Source organism: Montipora foliosa, chromosome 1 (genome assembly GCF_036669935.1).
Source record: "Montipora foliosa isolate CH-2021 chromosome 1, ASM3666993v2, whole genome shotgun sequence".
Lineage (NCBI taxonomy): Eukaryota > Metazoa > Cnidaria > Anthozoa > Scleractinia > Acroporidae > Montipora > Montipora foliosa.
In genome coordinates, this window is record NC_090869.1 from 29,300,655 (window position 1) to 29,324,258 (window position 23,604).

Here is a 23,604-nt window from a genome sequence, read left to right on the forward strand (position 1 = left end):
ATCATTATTCACCATCTCATTCCATTCACATTCCCAAATGTAATGAACATTATAACCCTCACTTTTCAATTTAGGAATCTTATCTTGCGTTTCCATTTGATTTAATATCATTTTTTTTCCAGTAAAAAAAGAAATATAATCGTCAGAATAACACTTACTACACCCGTGAATGTTACACCCAAAAAACTCCAAAACATCATTGGATTCTTCATGATACCCATCTACTCTCATCATTTTCTCTCCAACTTTAATTTCTCATTCCCCATCACCCTTTCCCGAATACTCTAATTCACCAGCATAAAATAACAAATCCTGACAAATTAACCACGACTTTCCACTTTTAGATTGAGTATGATTCTTTAAACCTATCTTAAAAGGTGGAATGGTACTTCTCCACACAATATTTGTGAAACTTGCTGCAGTACAGTTCTCAACACCTATGTGGAAACCAGTAATTTCATATGTAGCTTTCCAAAGAATCAACCAACTTAATCTTAGAACATTCACGTCATCTCTACAATAATCAAGTAACTCTTTTTGAAAATCCCAATCATCGATTTCTTGATTAAGATACTTTCGACCCCATTCAAGATACCATTCCTCAAACTCCTTAAATTTTTCTTTTCTCATAAATTTTGTACCCAAAAAATGAGAAGGTGGAATAATCCCTACATAATCCTGATTCTCTGGTACATTAAAATCGTAAGGAAGCATCCCCTTTTTTACAGGTAAATTAAATGTTTTAGGTAATTTATCTAAACTACATTGAAAAAATCTGTAACTATCAATTACTTGAATTCTAGAACCAAAACATATGCGTAAAGGTACCTTCCCATCACAAAAAATGTTAGGGTCCTTACAACTAACATCACAAATTGCTTGTAACAAATAAAAACTATCAAAACGAGCAGTATTGTGACCTATCAAAGTGTAATATTTACCAGTAGAAAATAAACTCTCCTCCCCTAAAAATAAAAAGTCAATAAATTCTTCCATACAATTCTCCCCAACAAATACCCTTTCTTCCCCATTTTCGAACTGAAAAACAACTAAATTCGGGATTAAAACATTTCTATCGTTCTCTTTATCATAAACTTTCATAGTTTCAATATCAAAAAAAAAATACTCCCCTCTTTTCAAATCTATACGTTTCTTCAACACTTCATCTGAAGGATTCAAAGGCTGTAAATAACAAAAGTGATGTTGTAAATTAACCATTTTCTTACAAGAAGAACATTTGGACATATAACATTCATGTTGAACAGATGATGAAGTGTAAGCATTCTTCCCTGTACTAACCCCACTCTTAGCTTTGAAATCACGACCACATTTGTGACCGTCCACGGGAAAACCAACAAAAAGGTGATGACACGGGCACGCTATTTTAGCACGCTAGACAAAAGAAATTTTCTTTAACACGGGAGTGCAGTGTCATAATGCACGCCTCATTAAAATTTTCTTTTGTCTGATACTACAAGTTGTAAACAATAGAGCGTGTTATACCAAACAAAAGAGCGTGTCAGCAAAAGTAAAATCGAGCACCGAGTAAAAAGACACGGAGTGAGTGAAATTGCACGACAGCTGCGCCAAAACACTTGCTAAAAAACCAAGTATATAAACACGCTACTCCCAAAGCCGAGTGAGGGCCGACTTACCTGCGGAAATAGCTGAAAAATCCCGCAAAATACAGTATTGTGCAAAAGTAATGCAAACGTATTTCGCCGAAATTCGCGGCTTTTCCTGGCTTTTCGACGAATTTTTGATGGAAGCGAATTTTCAACGAAAAGTCATGATAATTCTCAAGGCCTATTGTTTCCAACTACACCGAATTTTCGAACGAAAATTCCCTCGAAACGAAAATTGACCTCGAATTTTCGTGCGAAAAATCGCTCTGTTCGATAACAGTTGTGTGAGGCAATCTTTTTTTTTTTCGTTGGAAATAGGTGATTAAACTGTCGGATCATTGAATCTATTTTCGATACGACTTTATTTACGCTAACCTTAACACGTACATACGCTTATTCAGCGATGTTGTTGATGGCGGCCGCCGATTCATGTCACAAAAATTCGCTGCTTCAAATTTTGTTATCTCGAATTTTCGTTTGGTTACCTCGAAAATTCGCTACTTCGAATTTCGCTATCTCGAATTTTCGAGAAAGGTCGTGAATTTTTCGCTTCAAACCCTACGAAAAATCGTTCGAAAATTCGATGACTTTTCGTGGAAAATTCGCGAGAACAAAGGACGAATTTCGACGAATTTCGTTTGCATTACTTTTGCAATTTTACGGTGCCTGTTTTGGCACGCGTCTGACACGCAACACGCCACGCTAAACAAAAGGTTTGGAGTGTCTCAGTGTGCACAACAAAAGCCACCGTGACATCTATTGTGCTACTCATTAAATATGCGCATATGGCGTGTTGTATGTCACGCTCAGCGTGCCGTGTCATGCACGCGTGCCCGTGTCATCACCTTTTTGTCGGTTTTCCCGTGGATGGTCACATTTTCTACAAGCCACTAAATTTTCACAAACACATGTCTTACTTGAAAACTTTATAGATTTACCTAAGGTTAAATGATTGTTAAAACATTCCCTACTCTTAAAAATTCTAAAACAAGAAGGACATTGAATTATTTCTTTCCCCTCTTTATCAGAGGAACAAAAACATTTACAATCTAAACATATATCCTTATCACATTTATGAACTCAAACACGATTCTTTAAAAACTTAAAACAATTCAAACATAATCTACCCTCTCGCCCTAATAAAGTACTAACACTTTTTACCAAATAAAAATGAGAATCAACAAGATATAAAATGATCGGTTCTCCCCTATTCCCCTCTACATCTCTTGTATTTCTATTACAATTTAAAATGGGGGTATTATAATGTTCCCTGCTTATAACACAAATAGGATGGGGAATAAAATCATCTAACTTTGCTATTTGTTTTATCCCCTCCAAATTTAACGGAGCAACAGGTAAACCAGCCTGTCTCAACAAAGTTCTACACATTCGACACATTTGACGGGCTTTTATACGTTCAGGTCGTGGTAATCTCCCCTCATTGGCTAATCGCAAACCCAAAATTAAAGCAACAACACAACAAAATGGATCAAACTTTCGAGGTACATTATAAAGACACTTAGAATCACTCAATACTTTTTCCATTTTTAAACCGAATGATCTTAACAAATACCTTGTAGAATAACCACCCCCACCACTAGGAAGACTAACATGATAAATCTCTACTTTTAAACTTCCGTCATCTAAAGATATATTTTCGTTTGATTGAACTATCAATCCAAACCTATCAAATAAAACTCTTTCATCTAAATCTCGAACTTAAAGGAATAGAAAAACCACCATCTCGAAACTCATTTGAAGTAACAAAAACCTCTACATAATCATTAGGGTGAAAACTGGAACGCATAAAATTATAAATTTCAGAAATTAAAGGATCAAAAGATTCAAAAACTTCTGTGGGAGAAAAATTTGGAGAAACAACAAAAGTGTAAGCTATTCCATCAACACCAAACCTCTCATTATGATAAACCCAATGCGATCTCAAATCAAAACTTCTTCCATTAAAATCTAAGTGAACTTGAGCAGGGTTAATGTTTCCTCTTCCACCAATCTGAAAAAAATCCCCATCTTCCTCTTCTCCTTCATTATCCTCTTCTTCTGGTAAAAGTCTAGTTACAAGATCCTCCAACTCAAAGTCGTCTTCTGAAAATTCATCTTCTGACAAAAATCGATTCACAACCTCATCTAAAGTCTCATCCAATTCAAAATCGTCATCTTCTTGTAATATCTTATGAACCACATCTTCAAAATTTTCCATTTTCTGTCACACAAGAAAAAATTAAATTAAAAAACAAAAAACATGAATTAATTAATCTTTTAAAATACCAACTCACCTAATTCTCATCCTCATCTTCATCAAAGGAAAGAAACTTAGCAACAGTGAAGTCTCGCTCATCCTCTCCATCGTTCAAATACACAGCAACAGATGGACACCATCTTTTTTTTTTCTTTCTCCAGCTCTTCCTTAAACATTGAAAGCGCCTCGTTAACTGTTGGTTGTTATAATTTTTTTTCTGCTTTCATCTCTTCAATTTCATCATCAACATCTAACAACACTTTGTCAGGTGCAAGAGAAGGAAACGCTCTTTCCACGAAAATATAAAACCAAGTGGACAAAAATGCAAGCATATTTGTATCGGTAAAAATGAATTTTCCAAAACACCCACCCCTTTTATCCCAACTCAGACAAGGAATAACACAAGTATCACTTCACCTTTTCTTTAATTAAAAGTAGATCTGAGAACAACAAAACTATCACATTCCACCTTTTCTTTTAATTAAAAATAAATCTGTGAATCAAAGCCGCTTAGAGCCTCAACAACAAGATTAAAAATTCCTAATGTTAACATCTTAAATTTCGTCTCACATATAAACCAAGAAGGTAACTTGCTCGAATCAAAAGTCAACAATTTCAAAAACTCGTCTATCTCCCCCACATATTCTTCTGTCAAAACACCACAAAATCGAATATGAACATCTGTCTTATATCGTCTCATTGCTAAACTAATTTTTCTTTTATCCTCTTCTTTGATCTCTTCTCCATCCAAAATTCTTCTCATAACTTCATGACTGTAGGATAACCAGGTCACGCCCTTCCCAATCTTCTTATAATATTTCTCCTAAGGTATGTGAAAAACATCACGTTCTAGACAAATCTCAAAAACAAGTAAACATCACGTTCCAAACAAATTAATATACCATTTCACGAAGAGCACAAAGTTTGATATCACCATCCATTAAATCTTCCATGATTAATGTTCACACTAACAATTCTTCTTTAAAAATGACTCAAACCCCTCACATCTTCTTTTTTTCAACAAAAAGTCATCCATAAATCCTCATGGTTATGAGCAACGCTTTCTCTACCCCATTTATCTGTGACCATCCATTTATAATAAAACTCGTCTACGTGATCAATAGCGGCTATTGTTCGTCTGACCCGTGCTTGGTTTCCTGAGGTCAAATTCTTCACATTAGTCCATTCTATGTAATTATGAAATAGTCTCACCGCTTCCTTTGACCAAGGATAATTACAACACTTGCATTCCTTTCCCAGAAAACGAGTAGCACACTCAAGATGGATATACTTTCCACAACAACTTGTAACATCTCTCCTATACTCATCCAAATCCACATTACAAAAATAACAAGTAGCACGAAGGGCAGTCATCTTTTCAAAAAGGTTCCTTCTTAGTTGGGTTTCGAATGAAATCAAAGTTCCACCTCCACTTTTCTTTGCGAGATTTCAACTTAAGAACATCTACTCGCGGCGGATGACGCAAAGGTTCTAAAAAATTAGGACCAATCTCTCCCCCTTTACGAGACTCACTCTTCCCATCCATTTTCTTAAAAATGACAACACCATCTCATAATCCTTTTCTTTCATTACATAAACCTTACATTTTCTTCATTTTATAAAAAACAGTGACAAGTAAGATCTCTTTTACAAAATACAAAATGCCACATGGGCTGTTCAAAACCCCTTCTAATTCTGTTTTCCATCAAAGCGACGGAGTCAATAAAATATGTTTCTCGTGTAGAGGGAACATAATAATCATACGATTTTCTTTCCTTTAGTACATTATAAAGTGTTATATATCTTTCTTTATCACAATCTTGACGTAAAATCATCTGATGAACTAAATTCATCATGTGTTCTCTAAATCTCTGTCTTGTAAACCTTTCCACAAATTCTTCTTCTAATTCCTCTTTCTTCTGTGTTTTCTTTATAAAATATTCATCAATATTCTTCTGAGTCATCTTGTACTCTTAACAGTCCAACACCTCTTCTCCTAAAAATAAAACAAAATTCGCTTTTTTCAGATCAAAGTAAAAAAATAAAACTTTAACAAAAATACTTTTACCCCCACCTATAAAACTAAGTTGGTACGAGTGAAGGAGCCAAATGATACATGACTTCATAAAACTCTCTTAATTCTTCTTTCTCATTTCCCAAGTACACCAGATCGTCAGTTGATCAACAATTCGTATAAATTCTGGGTAAAGAACACGTGACGAAAGTCCATGTTGACTTAACATGTTTGAAGATAACTCAAACTCAAATACTCTGGATCTAACATCTTCCATTTTTTCTTTAAAACTATTCAAATGATTATCTCGTCTCGCCTCCTTAAAAAAATCACGTCCACCTTCAGCCATTTTTTCTCTCTCCAAAACATCATATCAACTTACTTAATCCTTTGACAGTCAATGTTTTTCTTTCTAAGGTTTCGAGATATTTCCCCCATTCCTCTATTTTACGAATCTGTTCGCAATCTCCTTTAACAAATCTTGATCTTTCATCAATTCAGGATTTCTCCCAATCTCCAAACGTTTCAAATCGTGAGCAGCTTTGATTCTTGTCATTTCAATTTTCATCTGTTCAAATCGAAACTTGAATTCTTCGTCATTGTTGACATCAATTACATGCTTCAATCGTCAAAATATCGTGTATCTCGGTCAAATATATCATGCATTTCTTTCGATGTTCCGCTAGTTGACGAAGAAGATGCCATCTTAAAAACACGCAAAATAGCTAGCTCTTTTTCTAAGAAATGAGTAACGCTTTTCTAAGAAAAAAGCGTGACAGATGTAACGTATCTTACCAATTCTAAGTCTCCAAAGATAACTTACTGTAACACAAAATGAACACATAAACAATAATCTAATATAATAACAAATCATCCATTTTACTAAATTAACGTGTCCACTTTTTTCAAAAACAATCACATCAAAAATATATCATCTTACTGAGATCGATTGACCTCTTTTATAATTCCTAATTTCCTCAACTCAAGAAGATAAATGAATAAGTCGTCAATAACTTCTTCTTCTCTCTTCAGTTCTTGTCTTAATAAAATTGAATCCTCTCCAATCGCTCCTATATCTTCCAATTGACTAATCTTGTCCTTCCACCATCTTATTATTCTTTCCCTTTCGATAAAGAGATCGCATAATATGGCGTCGAAAGAAAACCATCTTTAAGCTCTCCCACCAACGAAATAAAACTAAAAGTGGTCTGTTGAAACAACATTCTCTGTTCATACGCATACAATGCATCGAGAGTTTCAAAATTACATCTATCTTCCCCCATAACAAAAGACAAAATAAATTAAATTACTCACTCGTCAAAGGTAAATAGAGCGCTAACTCGTCAAGATCATGAGTTGATGGCTCTACTAAATCTTTTTCAACCGACCAACAACCCATCAGCGTCTCCAACATTTCCTCTACATAGATTTCCTCTCTCTCTACCTCCTTCCTTATCAGTTCCATTTCTTTCTCATTCGTTTTTATAAAACCATTATAATATAAGGTTTTAAAGCTTTCAATCCATGCATGAATATCTTCTCTTTCTCGAATCAGCTCTTTAAATTTTTGATCAAAACCAAAACTAGTAAGTTCATGCAAAAGTTTATCAAAATTCGAAGCAATCTTCTCAAAACTCATTTTAAGAAAATCACGCATAGGAAAAAAATCCTCTTCATCTTTATCATCTCCATCCAAAGGAGACTCCGATTTAACAATAAAATCTTCCATATAAGCTTCTCTTTCTTCCCTATCCAAAGGAGGAAACTCCATCTCTTCCCTCAATCTTCACTCTTTCAAAAATCTCAAATTTTTAAAAACTTACGCATGCGTGAAAAATAAAATATCTACCACATGATATAAAATTAATCATTCGCTATCTTAAAATACTTAAAGAAAACATATATACGATTACAGCACAAAGTCCAATCTCTGTTTGACTGGTTTGTGCAATCTTTTTCTACGAAATCCCTCCCCTTTTCCGCGAACAACCCCGCTTAATCCTCATTAGCATATTATGAACCCACATTCTTTCACCTAATTAGCATAAAAAGTGACCATTCTGTACCTATATACTACTATGAACTTGGTAGAGTTTACTACGAAGAGAACAGCTGTTCTGCTGAAAAATCATTCATGTTGCTGAAAGATCCATCAGTTTCTCCACCACCAATTGTTCTTCCAACAACAATCCCTCCAGAAGGCCTAAGCGATGAGCGAAAAACTTATCTGTACCGTGAAATTAGGCAATTTTGTAAATAAGGGACGGAAGATCTTGTGGCGCCAGCACCTTAGACTGACTGATAATTTGTAATTAGCTTCAATAAAATTAGATGCATTTTGACGTTGTAAAAGTTCATTATTAAAACTTGTAATAAAGGTATGATATAGGGGAAATTGTTAAATGATTTATTGCATCCTACATAAGTTTACGCCGAGGTGTAAAAGGTAACCATTTTTTCCGTAACACAACAGTTTCAGATGCGCTGAGCGCTCCAAATTTACTTCGTAGAGAAAACGTTATTTCTTTCGTCATTTAAGAGTGCTTTTCCTTTAATTCACATGCGATACGACCGAAAGAACAGCAAAATGAAGTCGCACATTTCATGCGCCGCAAAAATGCGACAAGTCCTGCCCGCATTGGACTTACCTTGGAGAGAAAACACAGAATTAAACCTAAGAAATTACTTTTCTTTCGTGCCAAAACTGAAAAGCGAAAGGTCTCCATTGTAAATAAACAACATCTTTTTGTCTCTTTAGTGCACCTCTTAAGCTTCGTTTTAGAAAACGAAATTTCAATTTTTTCAGACTGAAAAGACAGTGGTGTGTGAAAGGTCTCCATTGTTAATGCAACACAAATGTTTTAACGTTCCATGCGCTTTGGAATAACTGTGGAGAGAATACAGACAATTAAAATGTATTTTTTTTAGTTTTACTACATTGAAAAACTTTAAATTTGCTGTTAAAAAAAATTTTCAAAGCGTGCCAAAAAAGCGCTAAAGTTTTTAACGCGCGGCACGCGCATATGAAAGGTTTATTTCAAGAAGACTTATGCATGAGTGCACTTGCAAACACATGCGTCACAACCATTAGCATGTGTGCTCAACAACGAAAGGTTATGCAAATCTTTGTTGTTGTGATGCTTTTTTTCACCAATCACAATACACAATTGCGTCAATAAAGTATCAATGAAAAGCAACAGACTCCGAGCTACTATCATTTCGAAACAGAGCGATCTTGCACATGAACAACCAAATCAACAGTGTAACCACTTCTAGTATGTCTGTTAATAACAAAGTCAAAGTTTTGTGGAAAACAAATTGCTAGTGGAGGGATCGACCACATTGGCCTAAAAGAAAGGAGATTAAGGCAAATTGTTCTTCTCTGAAACCGGGCGATGCAGTTCGAGTGAAATTCGGCTCACGATGGTAAAATGCCGAAGTGTGTGAGGCCTGGGAACCCAGACGGTCAAAGAAAGGTAACTATATCTAACATTATATTTCAGCAACTACCGCTTAAAATTTCGATTCTTGTAATTATGATGCTTACTTTCTCAATACATTTTCCCTTTGCTTTCAGTAGCCAGAAAACCTGCACCAAAGGCTCCTGAAATTTCAGTCCCCAAGCAGCAGATTTCCATGGAAGAAACGCCAATGAAATCAGCGTCAAATGCACCTTTGCCTCCTTCCATTGCTGATCCATATGTTGCTTTTGTTGTGGAACAGAAAAAGAGGGAAGCCATCTGGGTAGCAAACCATGCTGCGAAGAGGTCTAAAACAACAGAAGCCAGTACACAGAATGACAATTGCATGCCATCATTATCTCCGAGATCAGGCGACCAAGTGATCAACTCGCCAGCTGAAAAGACCGATGAAGTGAATCGTCAGGTTAGCTAAATTAATAGATCTTTATAAATTCACAACTAGTTTTTGATGCGATCTTGAAATGAGTCTATGCAATGTATTTAAGTGCTGAGCTTGAACACAAATTGCTTTATTAAATTCAAGGCCTAGTCATACATGCGGCGCAAATGCAAGGGAAAATGCAAGCGCAACACAACTGAAGCTCAAACAATGTGAAACAATGGTGGACGGATCATGCTTTTCTTGCTTGCATTTGTCCTCGAATTTCTCCGAAACAGACAAACAAACAAACAAAATTTGTGTCACACAAACGCACACTGTGAATGAGAAACTGAGATTGTTTCATGTATTTTATAAATTGCTATTTTGCAGTTGGTACAAAGAATAGAAGATTCTATCGTGTCACTTGAAAGAAAAATGGCTGCGAAACTGGAAAGAATTGAAGAACGTCTTGATCGTGTGGAAGCGGTTTCAAACAACCCTACTGATGTCCCTTGCGAAAGTGCCAGTTTATATTTAAGAAATAGAAAACATGTACCGTGTTCAAGTTTCTATCGAGTTTCAGTATCTGCACATGTTGGCTTATGCTTATGCGCTAGTGGGAACCAGTCTTAAGGCATGAACCAACTTGTAAGCAGCTATCGTTTGTAAACTGCGAATTTAGTGTAGATTTTGTAGATCAGTACCGATGGCAGTTTCAGTCTTGCGAACACTTTATCCACTGTTGAATGCGTGGATGAATCCTTAGACCTGACCACGATTAATGCAGAGGCCCTAAGAACATTGCAAGAATTCGACGGTTCATTCAGCCCCATCGTTCCTTATGTAGCGCCGCAACAATCAGTACCTGACGCAGACGATTCGTGCGGCCCTGTGACAGAAGAACTGATTCGAAGCTGTGTGACGCCATGAAAGGTTCTGAAAGTCCGCGAAACTCTGCGTGGTGAAAAAGTGCGACACAGATGCGCCGTAAAGCTACTGCAACACTTCTTTACAAAGGAGGAGCTTGCCATGTGCAATACCGAAGGAACCTTTGAGAAGGCGCCGCTTGACCGGACAAGACTCCATTCACTGAAAGGTTAATCCTATGATTGATGTTGTTATTATTATCAATTGCAGTTAGGAACCGCTGCATTCAAGAAAACACAGTATGTGTTTATATTGGCGTGAATATAAGTATAAAAAAACGTATACATGCTAACAAATATATTTCGTCGCTTTTTTAAAGTCGTTGGCTAATTTACTTTCTCATTTTTTCAGTTATGCTGTTTACGAAGTTTCCAGTAGGACCTGCAGAGGAAGAAAGCAAGTGTTGGAAAATCGTGAAAGGAAAAATAAACGATAAATGTCGAGCGACCAGATTTGCACACATGCGGCGTGAGGGTAATGAAAATATACGTTCAAAATGACTTTTAATTTTGGAGCTATTAGATATACATAGATGAGTCGTAACAGTATTGTAATTTCGTACTAAAACTAACTTATAAATTTTCTAGAGCCATTAGATATACATAACGTCGCAGTTTCGTAAATTCAGTACATTGTACTTAATTCAATAATAAAAAGTCATGTTTTCTTTAAGTAGTTGTAGCCGTCTTTTGACTATATGACTCCCTACTCCTTGATCAATCACGTACCCCATCTTGGAGTAAAAATTAGATATTTGAAGTAATCGGCACGGGAAAGGAAGGTAATGTTCTAGGAAATTAAGATGAGTGAAATGTTTTAAATAGCATTCAAAAAGTTACTGTGCTGTGAATAGGTTTTTAGTAAATAATTTTTGGATTTATTGCTCGAACTTTGAGCGGAATCTGACTTAAGTTTTAAAGAACACTTCAGAAGTCTGTGCACAGCGTTGTTTAGTGATTGAATCCGATGACAAATCCAGCGAGAAACAGTCTTCTATGGAATAGTCTTTTATTTCTTATGGTGAGGGAAGCCTGGGGAGAGTGTGGTTGCTATGACAATATGATGCACGAAGTGGCCTGGGTAAAAATTCATTCGACGTCATTCCCCAATGTATTGGAATGCAAGCTTTGAAGGGACAAATCTTGTGTTTTTATGAGTTTCGGCAAGACTCTGAGAAGGAAAATGAATTCTGGAAATGTTCCTTAAAGTTATTGAATGTTATACTGATCGAAGAGTCAAATTTAAGGGCAGTATTAGGTTTGTAACTGGAGTGAATTCGGCGTGCAGTGGTTCTGTAAACAAAGCGCGTGAGATATGTACTCTCTGCCCCCTGAGTTTTACTCAGCTTTGATCATGAGCTTTGTGAATGGAAGTCATGGTGAGTAATAAAACGCCACTAATTTTCCAGCCACGTAAAATGTCCTGTTCTCTTTTTAATGACCAAACTAATCGATACAATTTGACTGTCCTATGTATTTTAGTGTAAACTGTTGAAATCGTACAAGCACCTCAGCCTTATCATTTTCAACTATTATCTTATCTCTCTCGATACAGCTACAGCCTTTATTTACCCAGTTAAAATCGATACAGCTACAGCCTTTATTTACCCAGTTAAAACGTTGTCTGCTTGCTTTTCAAAAATTAAAGTGTTAGATAATTCGTTTTATCGTTTTCATAAACCGTTAGATGCTCGATTTAATCGTTTACCCAGTGGCAAAGAAATCGTTAAGCTGCCTGTTAAAATCGTTCGGAAAAAGCGTTAAGAAATTCAAGCTGGTCGTTTGAACACTTTTGGAATCCGTTAAAAATTTTCACTTGCCCGTTCAAAGCGTTAGCCAAGTCGTTCAAATGCTTTGAAAAGTCGTTTGCTCTCCGTTCGTTAGCAACAAGCATGTCAGGTCAACATACTGGCATAAGTTTCCATAGCCGCTTTTCTCATAGCCAAGCCTTTCGATCTGTCCTCTTCTTTCTTTTTCTTTTGTTTTCACACTACATTAGCAGTCATGTCCTCCAGATATGTGGTAATGTCCTCTAACAGGGTATTAAGTTCGCCAAATTCCTCCTCACTTCCAGATCTACAAAATCATGAGCAAATGGTACCCGGTCACTTCTTTCAATGGTCAGACCGGACAGACAGATATTTATAGATGTTCAGGTGGATAGTATGAGCAAGATAAGAACGATGAAGTGTTAACAAGTCTATATTTCGTCGATCTAGATTGCACGTGAGGGACTGCTGATATGCAGGAGTATTTTCAAATCGAGGTGTCATGAAAGTTCTCCAACAAATTCGGCAGATCGGTCAACACGGCTAACAAAGTCCGTCCAATAAAAGGTTGGACTTTTTTTTTTACATTACCATTGAAACAGTAGGCTTTCGTTACTGTGGTGGAACAATCTGACTACATGTTTTGAAACGATCTACAAATGGAACGATCTGACTACGAATGATCTGACCATAAACTGAGCAAATCATGCAAAAAGGCATTTAACTTACCTCTTTAAAGCTTTCCGCTCTTCGGACTTATATTTCTTAACCAACAGCTCACTCTGCTCATGGCAGCCTCGCCCTTTTAGTTGGACTGGATTGTTTTCTGTGGTAAATAAGGTAGAAAGAAACTCTGCAATGTCCTCCCAGTCGTCCGCTGTTGTGGGGCGCCGCGCTATAATTTCTTTGCAAAGTGCAATGTCTTGATCCACTTTTGGTCAACGAAATGGAGCCATTATTTTGACTCTTGGCTTCTAAAAATTAAAACAAAAAAGCGACAACAACATAAAATCACGATGCACTTCAAAAACGAAGAACAGTCCAAAGTTCACTTCACTATTGTGCATTTTTCCGAATAATTTCCCCCTAAAGTAAATACGAGGCAATTGTTTTGCATGAAAAAAGAAGTAAAGTAGCTTTGCCTTGAAGCACACGATTGTTAATACAACAGCATAAAAAAAGATAAATCGTACTCACGTTTTTCATTAACGTGAAGCCTCTCCTCTTCACGTTAAATTACGGCAAAGTTCAGACGGCGAACGTCAAAAACGGCGAGAAAACACGGTCACGTGGTCATCCCTGCAATTTGCGGTTTGCCGTAAACGTCATGCTTAACCTCTCTATTATCTTTTTACAATCTTTGTTGCAACTTAACAAGAAAAACATCAATCAAATTAATCGGAAATAAAAACGTGAATTCATGTATTATGCCTGACTATATAATTACATCCATTCTTCAAGCTATAGACAGCGAAAATGGTTCTTTACCATTAAGACAAAAGTCTTGAATTACAGCAACGTTATTTTGTTTTTCTTTGTCTTATTTCTTTTTTAAATGCTACGTAACTGCCAAAAGTTAAGTTTTTGTTTGAGTCATGAGTGGCATGTTACATATAATATTCCTTTTGCTTGTTACTAGCCCAGTAGCCGGATGAATGTACCTTGAAAGAGAAAAGTTGGTGGCATTGTTGGCGAGAGAGCGGCGAAGCCTCGCGGCTATCCGGGAGGCTTATGTCTATCACACCAACCATGATACAGCCAACTACGCAGTTTAGAGGCAATTTAACGTTTTGTCAATAGCTTATTCACGAAGGTGTTTTCATGTGGATATATGAAGAAAAACTAAATTTTTGATGTGGGGATGGAGCCTTGCTCTGCGTTGGAACATCTTGGCGAGTTGTCATCTTCAGGAATGTGTAATGTTACCTGCAAGACGCAACACAAATAATGGAAGGTACAAGATGAGAGGGTGTCCCTCGGTAAGAGCTAAGAGATAAAGTGTTGCCTTACCAAAAGTATTTCTAACGGTTGAAACCCTGCAATATTAGAGGGGACTGTTTCATTATTTACTGTTTCAGTACTGCTAGACATGGTTACCCTGTCACAATCCAAATTTCTATCAGCTTGAGCCTTTTCATACCACTGAAAAGCAGCATGAAATACTCAATGAAAATTTTGGAACCCTGGCGAGAGAGCAATACTATTTTTTATCCAATTTTCTTTTTATCCAAGTTTTCATAGCATTTACAGCAGGTACTTACAGTTCCACTGTCATTGCCCTCGTCATCATCACCACCACAATGACCATGATCCGTGTGTTGGCGTTTGCCCTCATTTTCTCTCTATGTAAAAACCGAGATATATTAGTAAGGTTTTTGGCAGGAAGTGGTACACAGAGAAACAGATTGTCTAAATAGGAAAATAGAGGATGCTTTAGGCTAGGGCTGTGTCTGAAAATATTTTAAATGCATGGGAAAATTTGTACCTGACATTTTTCCAGGAACCTGCGTCTTTTTTGTCGCACCTAAGAGAAAACGCAACAATTTGGATGATATACTTCAGGAAAGTTAATACGAAAGTCCATTAAAGTATCTAACGCAAATTTAATGTAAATAAATATGAAGGAATAGTTCCTCGTGATGTTTTTCACATTGCACATAACAACGGTTAGTTTTATAGCGTGCGGACTAGCGTGAAATGGGCAGGGCTTCTTCTTTAAAGGATATTCCCGCTTTCGTCATGATGTACGTGGACACAATTCTTGCATTATATGGCAACAGGAAAAACATACATATAGAAATTATGGAGTGGGTTGAGTTGCAAACAACAAACGAAATGGTTAATGACAAAACTCTTAAATAGCATTACCTCTTCAGTATCTACCACCATTTCCTCCAAACATTCGCATAGTGTTGTTGTCTATTAAAGAAAGAAATACATCGTCCAGATTCCTTCCAGTAAGATCCGCAGCTTTTGTTTTCGCCAAGTAGACCACCAGAAAGAAAAAAAAAATCACCACAGCCTCAAGCCTTGTTATTTACCTCCTCTGAAGTTGCCGCTTCAAATGTACTTTCCGTTCTTTGAGGCTAAAAGTGAACGAAAATGTTACGTTATCCAGCGTCAAGTTTTGAGACACCCCTACTTTTAAATTACAGGGGCAGGGGGATGGAGAGGGGAGGGAGGGAGTTGAAATAAATCCTCTGACGGTTGCCATTTTTGAAACGAAAAATAAGTACCAAATCTGATTAAATTCAATAAAAAAGGTAAGATGAGTAAAAAGACGACCGTTGTCCCTGCCCATGGCCAATGGTGTTGATGGTGGAGGAGGGGAGAGCTCCACTTACTTTATACCTTTTACAATTAGATAAGAACGAAAGCATCATTGAGTCTCATGTCACGTTCTACTGAATAATTGCTCTAATTGACTAGTTTGTTACTTTGTGTGCAACCAGCGAAGAAAACCTTGATAGTTGGCATTTAGCTGGAATTCCATGAACAGCATGTATACTTACATTTTGTTGCCCTTTGGGCTTGTCTTCCATTTCCTTACAAAAGAAAAGCATAACTGGTTGGTGTACAGTAAGTCAGTTAGCATTTTTCACATTCTTTAAGATGGCTTAGGGTGCTTTATTTGTATGAAAACGTTCCGAGTTCAAATCTTGATGTAACCACCCACTGGATTTGTGTTCGACCCCATGTAATACTGTACATGATACTTTAGCAATACTGTACAAGATAATGAATACTCCAAGTATTCATTATCTTGTACAGTATTGCTGAAGAAGCCCGAACGAGCAAAACGTACAATATTAAAAGGGACTTTCAATTACACAAGAAAAGTTCGCGCCATCTTCTGTTCATGCAAGTTATATATTATACATATAAATATATTTTTTCCTTTTTGATCAACATACACAATTTTAACTCGTAGAGCTTTGAGGAGGCTCGAAATAGTTAGGGTACTCATATGAAGACGAAATTTGGCCAGAGTATTAAATACCCATCATAGATTTGTCACATTACATTTTATTCCAAAATGTCGTTACCATGGCAACGATATAGGGCATTTCCTTGAGTCTTAAAATAAGCATGAATTGTGTGTTTGAAAAAACAGGGCGATGAAATCTTTCCATACAGCGTTCGCTGACAATGTTAGAAATAATCTCGCAAATACTTACAATTTAAAAAAATCGTAGGCCAGTTTTACAAGAAAACGATTTAGAAAAAAAAAGGCCCCAACCTATTTTTCACCAACATAAACACACATTTTGAATCATGACCTGACGTAAGCAGGTAAAGTATTGAGTGTGTGGCTTACTAGTGCACTTAAAATGCAATTTAATTTCAAGATAAACTTTTCTTTACTTTTACTCTATCGTAACTTACAGATGCTAGGGCTTCCCTATCTTGATTTTCCCGCAAATACCTATCTCTAAGAAGAAGATCCCTGCAACAAAGAATGTATGCTCAAATAGTTGACTTGGCAACCACACGGAAGGTTATGGATTCAAAACGCACCTACACCAATGTTCGGGGTCACACGAGTGGCTCTACATAACTTTCCATATAATTAGACATTCTAGGCTGCTTGGATAAGGAGGCAGGACAAGAAAAGGCAGAGGGGGGAAAACCTGAAATTGCTTGATACCTCTGAGTGCGCACAGCCCTTGCCGCCAGAAGTGCCTCTTCCACTGCCCTTTTGACATTTTTTAAAAATGTGGGATCATTTCCTATGGGAGAGATGAGAGCTTTATATTTCATACAACATTTTACAAATATGGACGATGATTCTTGTCTTGTGAATAGTGTTTCTCCTTGCTTATATCTTCAGGGTTTGAATAATCGTCTAGTAAGACAACACATAAATGTTTTTGTTACATTTTTAACGGAGAACCCATGAGTGTCTTTTCTCATGGTAATCATGGGCATCGGTATTGCTTGTGGGCGCCTACACATTATATTATCCATGTTACGAAAAATAGCATTGCGTGACTAGCGTGACTGTCTAGAAGCTTCGCGAGAGTTCGTAGTCTGTTTATTTTTAGGTTCGTGCGTAAGCATTTCTAAATCGGTGTGTTTTGTAATCTTTCTATAATTAGATTCATTACTATTTTAGAAAGTTCTAGAAATTTATTGTCAGAGTATATAAGTAGACGAGTCTAGACGGAGTGTTTTTCTAACTAGTTTTTCACAAGCGAAGAGAGTTTGCATTAGCCATGTTTATTCAAGTGTGACAGAAGCTGTGTTTATTCAAGTTGGCGGAGGCCATGTAAGTTTGTCGAGTACGAGTTATTCAGAGTTTTACTTCGTGGAAACTACGTTCATTTTTGGAATAAATCTTCTTGTTGTTGTTCCGACAACCCTGCGTTCAGTTTAGTTTGCAAGCTACCTTTCCTCAAAACATTTGAACTCATAACATTAGGGGCCTGTCCGGGAGAGGAATTCATTTGTTTGCCGACTACAGAAACCAGGAAAGGACAATTCAAGAAGGAGTTACACCTAAAGAAAGAAGAACTGTACAAGAGAGTATATTGTGCTTTTGCTGTGAAATACTGCTATGGAAATGGAAAAGCTTTTGCAGATGGGAAAAGAATTCGGGTTGCAAGGAGAAAAACTTCTCGAGTTTGTGAGGGAAGAGGAAGAAAAAGAAGAAAAAGGCAGACAATTGGAGGAAGAAAAACAAGAAAAACGAAGACAATTGGAGGAAGAACCTGAAGAGAAACGTAGAGAGGAAGAACGTGAAGAGAAACATAGGCAGCTTCAAGAAGAAGAAGAGAGAGAAGAGAGACGCAGACGACAGGACGAAGAAAGGGAAGCGAGACGTCAGGAAAGAGAAATTTGGAAGTTACAACAGGAAGCTGACCTCATGAGACAGAAGGAAGCTGCTGAGGTTGCCAAGAGAGAACATGAGTTAGAACTTGCTAGAATAGCAGCAATGAATGGTGATGGTCGCACTACAGAAAGAGGTGACAGAGAAGATCGGGCCAAGGCACCTAAACTCCCCTCGTTTGTTGATGGCAAAGACGATTTGGACGCGTATTTGCAGAGGTTCGAGAGATTTGCCGAGACAGCTAAGTGGAAAAAAGATGGATGGGCATCGAAGCTCAGTGCTCTGTTGTCTGGACGGGCACTAGAAGTGTATTCACGTCTATCGGAGGACGCAGCTAAGGATTATGACAGGGTAAAGATTGCATTAATGAAGAGATATGACCTTACCGAAGACGGCTATCGTCGAAAATTTAGAGCATCCAAACCAGAAGTTTACGAAAGTCCGGAGCAGTTTATTGTGCGACTGGACAGATACCTGTTACGTTGGCTAGAGCTTTCGGATACTGCGCGAACCTTTGATGGTCTTAAAGACTTGATCGTGAAAGAACAATTTATTGACTCTTGCCCTAAGGATTTGGCAATTCACCTGCGAGAAAGGGCACCTGAGACTCTAGCAAAGATTGCGAAGATTGCTGACCAGTACTTGGAGGCTCATGGTAAACATTTATTCAGCTCAGCAAGCAGAAAGCCAACAGTGCAGCCTGAGAGGGACGAAGCCAAGAACAAGCAGATTAATCCACCAGCTCTGCATTGCTTTAAGTGCAACACCCGAGGTCATAAAGCTGTCAACTGCCCAACCCTAACAAAGAACTGTTTTCTGTGTGGCAAGCAGGGGCATGAAGCTAGAAACTGTCGATCAGGTGGACGCAGATCAGGAGGACAAAGTAAGGATGGTAACCCTGTGCAGCGTGGTCAAGTGAGTGCCAGTTGCTTAGTTCAGCCACCTCAGGTTAAACCTACTGATGAAGAAGTTAAGGCCTGTATTAAAGATGATAAGCTGCTGTTAGCCTGTGGTAAGAAGATTCCATTGTTGAGTAGTGCTTGTGTTGAAGCGTTTACTGGAGTGAGAAGTAAAATGCCTCTCGTGAAAGGCAGAGTTGGAGAGAAGCCTGTTGATGTCCTGAGAGATACTGGTTGTAGTGGAATTGTAGTAAAGAGCGACCTTTTGTCCGAGGATCAGTTTACTGGCCAATTTAATGTTATGCTGCTCATTGACAATACGGCAAGGAAAGTTCCGATCGCAAAGATTGACGTTGATACACCTTATGTCAAGGGCCAGGTGGAAGCGCAGTGTCTTCCTGATGCTGTTTATGATTTAATTATTGGTAATGTACCAGGCGCAAGAGCCGATGACGACCCAGACCCAAGCTGGCAAGTTCCTGTACAAGAAGCTTGTGCTGTAACCACGACAAGTCAAGCTAAGAAAGCTGGAGAACATATTCCGTTGAAGGTACCGGGTACCAAAGGAAGTCCTGTAGTTGATAGAGAAAAGCTCAAGCAAATGCAGCGTGATGACGAGAGCCTACAGAAATTTTGGGAGAAAGATGATGTAGTTGCGAGAGGCCAGGCTGAGACTTCATTTGAAGTGAAAGGTGGAGTTCTGTACCGCGTCTACAAGCACCCTTATGTAAACGGAGGTAAACCCCTGAAGCAGGTTATGGTTCCTGTGCAGCTGAGAAGTCGAATAATGGAACTAGCGCACAGATCGATCATGGGAGGTCACATGGGAATAAAGAAAACGACTGATAAGATTCAAAGCGCGTTCTATTGGCCAGGCATTCAAGGGGTTATTGCAAGTCCTGCGATGTATGTCAGAAGACAGGTAACAAGGGTTCCGTACCGAAGGTTCCCCTAGAGAAGATGCCATTAATTGACAAGCCGTTTAAGAGAGTAGCAATCGACCTGGTTGGACCTGTTGGTCCTCCGCGTGAGGACAGTCATAGATATGTATTGACATTGGTCGACTTCGCAACTCGTTATCCTGAAGCCGTCCCGCTGAAGAACATTGATACTGAGACTGTGGCAGAAGCGTTGGTGGATATCTTTAGTCGTTTGGGAGTGCCTGAAGAGATCTTGAGTGACCTTGGTACGCAGTTCGTCTCTGAGTGTATGAAGGAAGTGACGCGGCTTTTGAGCATTAAACAGCTTACCACGACTCCTTATCATCCTATGTGTAATGGCCTGACGGAAAAGTTTAATGGAACAATGAAGAGCATGTTAAAGAGATTGTGCAGCGAACAGCCAAGACAGTGGCATCGCTATATTAACCCGTTGCTGGTTTTTCGCCGTTTGAGTTGCTGTATGGAAGAGCTGTCAGAGGACCGATGTTTATTCTCAAAGAGCTTTGGACGAAAGAGCTGGAGAAGCCTGAAGTAAAGAACAGCTATCAGTATGTGTTTGAGCTACGTGAGAAGCTTGAAGATACCCTCAAACTGGCGCACACCGAGCTTCAGAAAGCCCAGAACAAAGGCAAGCATTATTACGACTGGAAGACTAAAGTCACGAAGTTTGTACCTGGAGATAAAGTGTTAGTGCTGCTACCGAGCGACCACATCAAGCTCCTAATCCAGTGGAAAGGTCCATTTGAGGTTAGTGCTGTAGTTGGTCTCAATGATTATAGAGTGAGAGTCAAAGGAAAAGAGAGAGCTTACCATGCTAATCTACTGAAGAAGTAATTTGAGCGAGAGGATCCTGTTTCCGTTGGAGTAGTTGCTGTTGAAACGAACGCTAACATTTGTAAGAACAAACATGTTCAGAGTGAAGTAGAAAAAGTTGAGCCTGTGGATAGTATTGATTTTCTGGAGATTGGTGGTTATGTCGCGAAAGAGTCAGTCAATGATGTGGCCATAGGAGATAACCTTTCTCATGAGCAAAGAGCAGAGTTCATGGATCTTGCAAATGGGTTTCAACGCTTGTTCACAGAAGCCCAGGCACAACAAGTTTGGCTCAGCATCATATCAAGCTTACATATGCATCCGACCAACCAGTTAGATCAAGACCATACCCAGTACCGTATAGCTTAAGAGAATCGCTCAAGGATATTACAGACGTGATTAAGATGGGAGTCATAAGAGAATCAAGTTCGCCCTATGCTTTGCCTGTTGTGGTTGTTAAGAAAAAAGACAACTCAAATCGTGTGTGCGTGGACTATCGTAAACTGAACAAGTTAACCGTGTTTGATCCTGAGCCTATGCCAACTGCTGAGCATTTGATCCAGAAGTTGAATGGTGACAAGTATTTTATCAGAATTGATCTGAGCAAGGGCTACTGGCAAATTTCCATTCCTGAGGAGGATATACCGAAGACCGCTTTTGTGACGCCTGACGGATCGTATGAATTCCTGAAGATGCCGTTTGGTATGATCAACTCCGCAGCAACCTTAAAGAGAGCCATGAAGAAGCTGTTGCGTGGACTGGACAACGTTGAAATTTATTGGGATGACATTTTGGTTCACACCCTGTTCAGGCCACAGACCCTTCAGACATCTTGACTATAGCACGCAAACAACTGTATCATTTAAACAACAGAGATGATGTGAAAGTAAGGGAATTTTTGTAGAATTTACAGTCGGTATTCATATGTATAGCCTGCAAAGGGACAAAGTTTGAAATATTTCGTGAACATGCTGCTTACTTGCACTCCATATTATGACGCCAGGCCCGGCTGTTTGATTAAGTCAAATAAAACTGTTTGCCAGTAGAGAAAATGTAGCTTCTTGACAGGTCTAATTACATCATTGACTGATTTTTTACAGTCTAATCATCAAGGGCGGATAGGGACACCAAAATAAAGTCCACAGGCTCACTCTACAAATTCTTCTGTTTCACGCTCACCAACTTTTTTTCTTTTTTGATTTCAACTTCAAAACTTTGTTGTTCCAGTTGCGAAAGCATATCGTATGTTCCCGAGCTGTTTCCTCAAATTAAGATGTGAGTCCCTTTGTTCCTTTGAGATTTGTTTTCATTCTCGGCATGCTCAGATAAATAGGAAACAGATTGCTTGTTCATTGCAAGCACCAGCTTTGATATTTTAGTGAGCAGTGAAATTTGAATGTTCTGTGAACTGACTGCTGAACGGACAAAGAGAATTGATCGTTTTTGTTCTTCCAGAGGGTTAAGTCTGTTTTTCACTGCAGTTTTATTATTTACCACATTTTATTCCACATAAGTGTCTCCATTGTTTTAACCAAAGAAAAAAAAAGGCTTTTTCTTCATGACTCCTACTGTTGTGAGACCATCAAAAAAGAAACTAAAGTGCTTCAAAGGTGGCATGTCCTTGTCTTTTATAAGCTTGCTCTATGTTTAATAAGGGTCCACAGTGTATTCACCAGAAAACTCAATATGACTGAAATATACAATAATACTTGATGACTTCAAATATATTTGCTTCGGGTTCCAGTGTCATGTCTCACCCATTACAATCGCCACCACCTCCCCCACCCCTGAACCCGGCAACTTCCCTAGAGGGAAGCAAGCAAAATGGCCGCCCATGATGATGACATGTGTGCCCACAAAAATCAGCCACAAAAACCTTAGTACTCACCACCATATCTCTTGGAAGGTTTTCACTTCTCCTTTGTGTGACAACAGTGGTGGATGACCCTTGCAAGTTGTCAATTTTTTCTGTGAGAGCAGCAAGTTTACTTTGAAGAGCGTCAAACTGCCTCTCGTGGTCGCAACAACTTCCTCTAGCGTTGACAGTAGACAGTAGTGTGTTGACCGCAGTTGATCGGCCGCTCGGTGAGCTGGAAGATGGCGTTCTGCAGGCGAGAAATGAAGGTGAGCAATTGGAATTATTGGAGGCGCGTGGGAATGTCTGCGAAGTTTCTTCAGGTCCAGATTCACTTTCAGCGACAACATCACGACGGCTACAGTTTTCAGAGCGAGATCGAGATCTCTCGAGAGAAATGCGTGGGCGATCTTGCCCTCATGGAATAATTGGAGTTGTTCTTGGAATTGTCTAAAAAATAAAGTGCAAAATGATGGGAAAACTTAACAATCAATCTAACACGTAAGTGTACCGCGGCAGTTAGAATTTTCTTAAAAGGTCACAATAGCAAGTGGCATTTGAAACTCACCGTTTGACGTTGATTCAAGGGCCTTGATATTGGTGATTCGGACGGAGAAGTTCTCGAATTCTGCGATCTTCCTCTAGCAGACATATTCAAAAACAGCGAACAGTAAATGCGTGATCAGCTGATTTAACGGATCGACGACGCAAAGGACGCAATAGTTCACGCAATACAAAGGCAAAGCAAAGCGAAGTGAAAGTGTCGCTCAAAATCCCCGCGATTATGCTAAACAACCCATATGGCGGTTCTGGATTGGAAGAAAAGCATCAC

The 23,604-nt window shown here is 38.4% G+C and overlaps 1 long non-coding RNA gene and 1 pseudogene across 1 annotated transcript; both read right to left on the bottom strand.

The window, feature by feature from the left end:
• The window catches only part of LOC138012563 (uncharacterized), a 583,226-nt pseudogene that overhangs the window by 60,906 nt on the left and 498,716 nt on the right, over window positions 1-23,604 (bottom strand).
• Window positions 14,692-15,520, bottom strand: LOC137981062 (uncharacterized). Its single transcript, XR_011118551.1, has 3 exons — window positions 15,476-15,520; window positions 14,920-14,958; window positions 14,692-14,776 (listed from the first exon to the last, which is right to left on the bottom strand). It is a non-coding gene; the product is annotated as an uncharacterized lncRNA (long non-coding RNA).